Source organism: Cucurbita moschata, unplaced genomic scaffold (assembly GCF_002738365.1).
Source record: "Cucurbita moschata cultivar Rifu unplaced genomic scaffold, Cmos_1.0 Cmo_Scf00012, whole genome shotgun sequence".
Taxonomy (NCBI): domain Eukaryota; kingdom Viridiplantae; phylum Streptophyta; class Magnoliopsida; order Cucurbitales; family Cucurbitaceae; genus Cucurbita; species Cucurbita moschata.
In genome coordinates this window covers 5072303-5079095 of record NW_019268528.1, presented here as the reverse complement: position 1 = coordinate 5079095, position 6793 = coordinate 5072303, and the positions used below count along the sequence as shown (strand labels likewise).

The 6793-nt window shown below is 33.8% G+C and overlaps 1 long non-coding RNA gene across 1 annotated transcript in view; it reads left to right on the top strand.

Moving 5' to 3' along the window:
- The window catches only part of LOC111450648, a 7145-nt gene extending 5762 nt beyond the window's left edge, over window positions 1-1383 (top strand). Inside the window, exon 3 of the long non-coding RNA XR_002711854.1 lies at window positions 1307-1383. This is a non-coding gene — a long non-coding RNA (uncharacterized LOC111450648). The remainder of the gene's footprint in view (window positions 1-1306) is intronic.
- Window positions 1384-6793: the final 5410 nt, after the last annotated feature.

Sequence of the window (6793 nt, the reverse complement as noted above, 5' to 3'; positions counted from 1 at the left end):
AAAAAAAAAAAAAAAAAAAAAAAACACTGATTTCTTATCTCTCCACTAACCTATCACAACCCATCTCCCCAAATTTGTTACCCCCACCAACTTTCACTCTGTCACGCAAAATTCTCTCCAAATTTTCATTTACCGTAGTAAAAAGTTTGTCTCACACCATAGTGATTATACATCAGCCCGTAGAAATTCTCCATCAATCTCTTCAATAATTCCGATAGGCGAAGAAAGGACTGTCTTAATAAGAAGAGGTTGTTACGGTAAGTCCATTCCCCAAAACTTCTGTTATTTATTTATTTATTTATTTATTTTTGTCAAGCTGTACCACCCTAAACAATATTTGGATTGGATTATATGATCCAAGCAGCATGAAATAATATTGACATATTTTTTAAATATTTTTGTCATGTGTGTTCTAAGATTCTACTCATGCAAAGTTTCTGATGTTCGAATGAAGTCTAACACGTGTGTGTGAGAACATATATAAATATTTCAAGAATCGACTTATGCAAAGTCTCCAATGTTCGCATGAAATCATATATAAATATTCCAAAACTTTACTCATGCAAAGTCTCTAGTCTCTAATGGTTGCATGAAGTCTAACATGGACTATTGTAAAATTTAGAGAATTAGTTTTTCAGAAGTTTTAACTTCAAATTTATGTCAATGGTTCACATCAGTTGACTTGGATTTGAAAAGAAAAAATTGAACTTTTATTAAGAATAAATTGGTAATACCAGCCTAAGCTAATAAGGTAAGTGATCTTACGGTTGGAGTTAGATAATTGAATGATATATGATCGTACATGTCTCATGGTCTCTGCATGCACCATATTAATTATGTTATGTGATTGTGTTCTATGTAATGACATAGGATGCTATGGTATGTATATAGTTATGTGATTGTGTTCTATGTAATGACATAGGATGCTATGGTATGTATTTATGTGATATCTATTATGCCATGTTGTAAATGAATTGCAATACTATGTATATCATGTTATTTATTGTCATCTAAAGCTATGTGATGTATACATGATGCATATATGTACTATGTCATGGATGAAAGAAAAAAAAATGATGTTAATGTTATGCTATGAATGGAAATCATGGGTGATAAAGAAACCTTAATCATCAGCCCAACGATCCAAGCTTTTGTTGAATTAAAGAAATTAACACCTCTTTATACAAAATTCGGATCAACCAAGAGATAATACTAGAATTAGATTACCTCTTAATATCAAATATCTAGAAGCAAGATTTGGAATCTTGTTCTGAATTGAGTCACCCTACAATCGAATTTTATCAAGGCTTGATTGAATGGCTCGGATGCAATCTACGACAAGAATTGCTTGAAACTTATAAATTGTAAAGATGATGCTCAAATTTCTAAGGTAAAAGTTTGAGATCTCAATTTCATTCCTCCACAATCTTCATTTTACATAATAATTTGTGGGTATTTATAGTCTCCCCACAAGAGAAACTTTCAATTCTTAAAGAGCTCACTACACAAGTTAGTGCCCATAATTTAATCCCACTCCCTCCAAATCTCCACAAATCAATTTGTCAAATAATGCACCACTACAAGAATTATGAAATTAAAAATAATAAATAAAGTTTTCTAACAATTTATCAATCAAGTACTTTAGATCAACTTCATCCTCTACTTCAATGGTGTAAATATTCACTTCTGAAGCTCCAAATGGTGATTCCTCAAATGAATCAGTTTGTAATACATGAAATAATGGTTGAACCAAGTGTATCCAATTTTTTAAATGAAGAATGAATGCTTGTTGAATCTTCTTGACCTTGGATCATGTAATACGTCTAGTTGGAACATTTGGAACACCGTGATCTAAGATGGGGACCTCATGCATGTATGTATGTCATGTGTATTGAGATACTTCGTCGTTATATTATGCTTGTACAAATGTATACCTTTGATATTTATGTTTGCTATGATATCATGTGAGTCTTTCCTTTTCTATGGCATCTGGTGAAGTGTTAGCACGTTTTGCCCGACCAAGTTAGGCCCAGGGGGTATGTATACGAGCCCGCCTAGTGGGTCTATGTGCACGTGCGTGGACCATGTGTGAGGAAGTGTCATACAACCAACCCTACCCTAAACTGAAAAGAGTACAAGATCATGTTACAATTTTAAAGAATAGGCCTCAATCATGTTATGTGTGTGATTGTATTACTAACCCCAACGTTTGGATGACTTACTAAAAATTTCTAAAATACTAAAGTCATATGCTACCCTTAAATTTTTTAGGTAAAGATAAACTGCCCACCGCCCCTGCATGTTTGACGATGAATGTTGGAATGACCATGGAAGTCAAAATAGCACAGTAATATGCATTAATTTCATTTAGTAGTTGATAGGTGACTTATTTCATTTTTTCATGTTAAAAGACTATGTTATTTCAAATATGTTATTTTAAATTAAATGTCTAAGTCCATGGCTTCATTTTAAAGTGTTTATTATGAATTTCCGCATATGTTATTTAAAGCATGCATGTGGAGACGTCACTTCTTTAGCCAAGAAAATTAGGGGTGTTACAGACCTTGCGGAGCCTAGAAGTTGTTGACCTAGTTTTAACATCGCGGATGTACTAAACAACGTATCTCATCTCGATGGTGAACTAACTTTTCTGTTCTCATACTTAGTAAGCTTTCATTGTCACAACGGTGAATGACTAGTACTCTTGGTTGAGGAAAGAGCTCAATGTATCTCATAGGTTAGTATGGTATCTTTATCTTAACACATTTGTGTAAGGTTAATAGGCGACCCTTCCATAAGAACTACCACACAATCAATGTCTAGGGGAGTGACCTTGCGTGCCTGCCAACTCATTTTACCCATGTGGTCCCTCGCCCCCTCTCAAGGCAGGTTTACAATGCATCGAGTCGGTTCAGGGAGCTCCTGACCGTTTTCCACACACGATAGTGGCACCCATTATGAGCTAAAATACATATGTAGTCTAATAAGGAATCAACCCAAGGGAAAGCTGTAATACCAAATGATAAGGAATAAATACAAAGGAAGTAAGATTCAGATTACCTTATTAATCGAATATCTTAAGGCAAGAACCCTTGTTAAAGATTTGAATCAATCCACAAGTAAGATCGATCATGTCTAGCTTGAATGATTCTAAACATGGAATCTAAACTACATAAAATTGCAAAGGAAAGGTAAGCACACTCAGTCCTAATGGTAAAGAGTCAATCCACAAGCAAGATTGATCATGTTAAGCTTGAATGATTCTACATGCAACATAAACTACATAGAATTGCAAAAAAAACTTAGTCATTGACTAAAGGAAAGCACAAATGCTCCTTTTACTACATTTTCCAAGTCTTCTTTATAAATAGGTGTAAATGTAACCTAAATGTAAATAAAAAGTCTTAAAACTTAAAATACATTAATGAAAGACCATAAATCTAGTTTTTAATATTCTTTCATAAATATGTACCCTTCTAAGAATAAATGAAGCCCCACTTCAAGTATCTTGAAGTCTTTGTCGCATAAATGAAGCTTGATTTTCTTAATGTGACATTAATATTGTATGCTTGAGCTGTCTTGGTTCTATCTGTCTCTCGTCTTCTCTTAAGACAAGTTTATAGAATTACAGCCTAAGCTCTCGACCCATCTCTATACACAATAGTAACTCCTAAAGTTGCCATGACATCATCCTATTTGAACTTAGTCAAGCTCAACGATACGATTTCTTAGATACTTACCATTTGGAAGGGGCACTATTAGGTTCGACCTAGGTCATCGAATAATGCTACCGAGATATTGGAGCAAAATAAGAGGTGGTCAAACTCGAGTGATACCGTTCATGCTGCCAGCAATATTATCTTTAATTTCTTTAGGTGCCATGGAGGTTTACTAGGATCTTATGGCATTTATATGGTTTAAATCTCGAACTCACATTTTTTGGACTCTCGAGATTAGCTCATTCTGGTTAATCTAATTTTTGGGAGCACTATGGTCTCGACCACTGATCGTCGCTCGTGATCTTAGAGTGTTCAGCCTACTGGAAACATTTTGACCTAGGTCAATCAACAAATGACACCTAAGACAAATTACCCTTCAGGCTTTGGACTACACAATCAAATGGCATATGGTTCTCAAGAAGCCAATACCGAAGGGAAAGGAACTGGCTAAGCTCAATACATATCAAAAAAATAACCGAAGAGCCTAATAAAAGAATATATGGCCAAGAACAATTTTGTACATTTTGCAAGGATGCTTGTGACTCTATATCACAAGTTCAAGTAGGTGAATTATCCATTGAATTACAAAATAGACTTCTTGAAAAGCTACCAAACAGATATCAAAATTCCAAAAAGAGAAGATGGAACAATGTCAAATAATACAATTGAGAAGTGAGGAAATACCCAACATGGAAGGTGAAAAGAAGGAAAACAGCAACAGTTACTTCTAAGTGACAGTTGAAAGACATCAGAGAAAGGAGAAAAATGCTCAACAGAAGGAGAAGAGCAAAAATTATGCACAATCAGAACAACCTCCAGAAACACAAGTAGCAAACAGCAGCTGAGAGTGATCAGAACATATATCCTACCACCTCCTTTCCCACCTAGAATAAAATGGAAGAAGAAATTCCATTTCGAAAATTTCATGGATATCTTTAAGGAAATTCATATAAACATACCACTAGTGGGAGCCTTAAAAGATGTCTAATTATGTTAATTTCTTAAAGGATACCCTCACCAATCGAAGAAAATGTGAAGAATTTAAAGTGGTAGTGTTGAATGAAGAGTGTAGTACAATATTGAAAAACAATATCCCAGTAAAGGAAAAAGACCCAAACTTATTCACAATCCCAATATCAATTGGATGGAAGGAGCTAGGATGAGCCTTATATGATTTGGGATCAAACATTAATCTAATGTCATTGTCTTATTTACAAAAGATTAGATATTGGTGAAACTAGACCAACTACAGTCACCCTTCAACTGGTAAACCGATTTTTCATTCATCCAAAAGTAAAGATCGAAGATATATTAATTCAAGTACACAAGTTCATATTTTCTGCAGAGTTTATCGTTTTGGATTATGAAGAAGACCATGATGTTCCAATTATCTTAGGGAGACCTTTTTTCAAATCTAGAAGAACATTGATAGATGCCCACAACAGAACTATAATATTGAGAATGAATGATCAACAAATATAATTCAATGTCAATGACACCCTAAAATATTTAGCAAAATTAGAGGAATGCTCGACAATTTATGAATTGACAGAAAATCTAGCAAATAGTTGGAAACAACAACAACAAGAAGACACCAACTAGAATAATTTCAGTTTTTGAATCATTGGAATTAGAGAAAAGAAAATTTTCATCAATGAAGCCATCTATCGAAGAAACGTCCTTGAACTTCATCTTAGAAGTTGAACTATTTGATATACGAGGGATAGACTTCTCGGAATTGCTCCCACCCCTTGTAGGATGGAGAATTTCAAAGGGGCATAACGAAAAAAACGAAAGAAAAAAGAGGAAACCACAATTTGCAATATATATATATATATATCAACCTCCAATAAACCAAGTTAGTATTTCTTTTCCTAAGTTGGATAGTTAATTTTAGTTTCTTTATTGATAGAATATTTTACTTATACCTTGTTTTAATGTTTACCTTCGCCTCCTTTCAATAATATTATACAAAGATTTTTTGGTTAAATATGTTAATTTCAAAATTAATCAGAGTTGAGATTAAATTGTTTTTCCGTCTATTCTGAGTTATGCATTATCTAATTACCGACTCATGTTACCTTGCATAAGTATTTACCATAATAAGATCATGAGATAAAAGGTGTTGTGGGACACTATTTACATAGTTTGTTTGAAGGTTCATCGTGACTAAATCATTTTGTACCAAATGTAGAAATATTTCTTTGAAATTTTTGGTAGATTAGCAGAGATGACAACAAACAAGGAAAGGAAAGGAAGGCCCGATATTAAAAATTTTGATGCCGCATAACAGTCAAATTAGCATATGGCTAAAAAGAAACACGAGAAAAAGAAAGGGAGTTCTCGATCTACACACCTACAACTTTATTTGAACTACTTTGAAGCACTTGTACTCATGTACTATTTAGTTATTTTGTTGTCGTACTTGTGAAGTTAGGATCATTTTCTTCATGCATGTGTCATGATAGTTTGATTGTATGAACTAATTCGACGTATAGATCAAACATTAGACCCATTATATGTAGCACTTGTTATTTTGAGCAAGAGTCAGTAGTCATAGACATACTACGCAATGCAAAATTCTAACCGGTAGGTATTTCAATTGTGATTAAAAATAAAAAGAGAATCAATTTACATAAATTGAGTCTAATGGTACATTTAATTGAGTTATTTTGTAAAATTTTAGATCATTTACGCTGAACCATAATGCTCTAGAGAAACAACTTTTCTAGCAATGACATATTTGTACAAATTGCTGACCTGGAGGTTAAAGCAATTGGGAAAGCAAATTTATTGGGATGATATAAAAATTTTAATCCAAATCAGCAAGACACGTGAATCATTGACTATCCATTGACTGTCCAATTATAAGCTTTCCAAGGAGTAAGCGCACTTTTGTTGTGACATGTGGCACTCGCCGGTTGGTCAACAAAGTTCACATTCTAGGTTTGATTCCGCACGAGATCAAAACTTTTGTTTATTTCCTTGGCAAATGGCGTCATGACGCGTGGTCTTATATATGAATGATTCGTGTCCCTATCCTTGTCAATCACGTACCTGCATTCATTGATCGA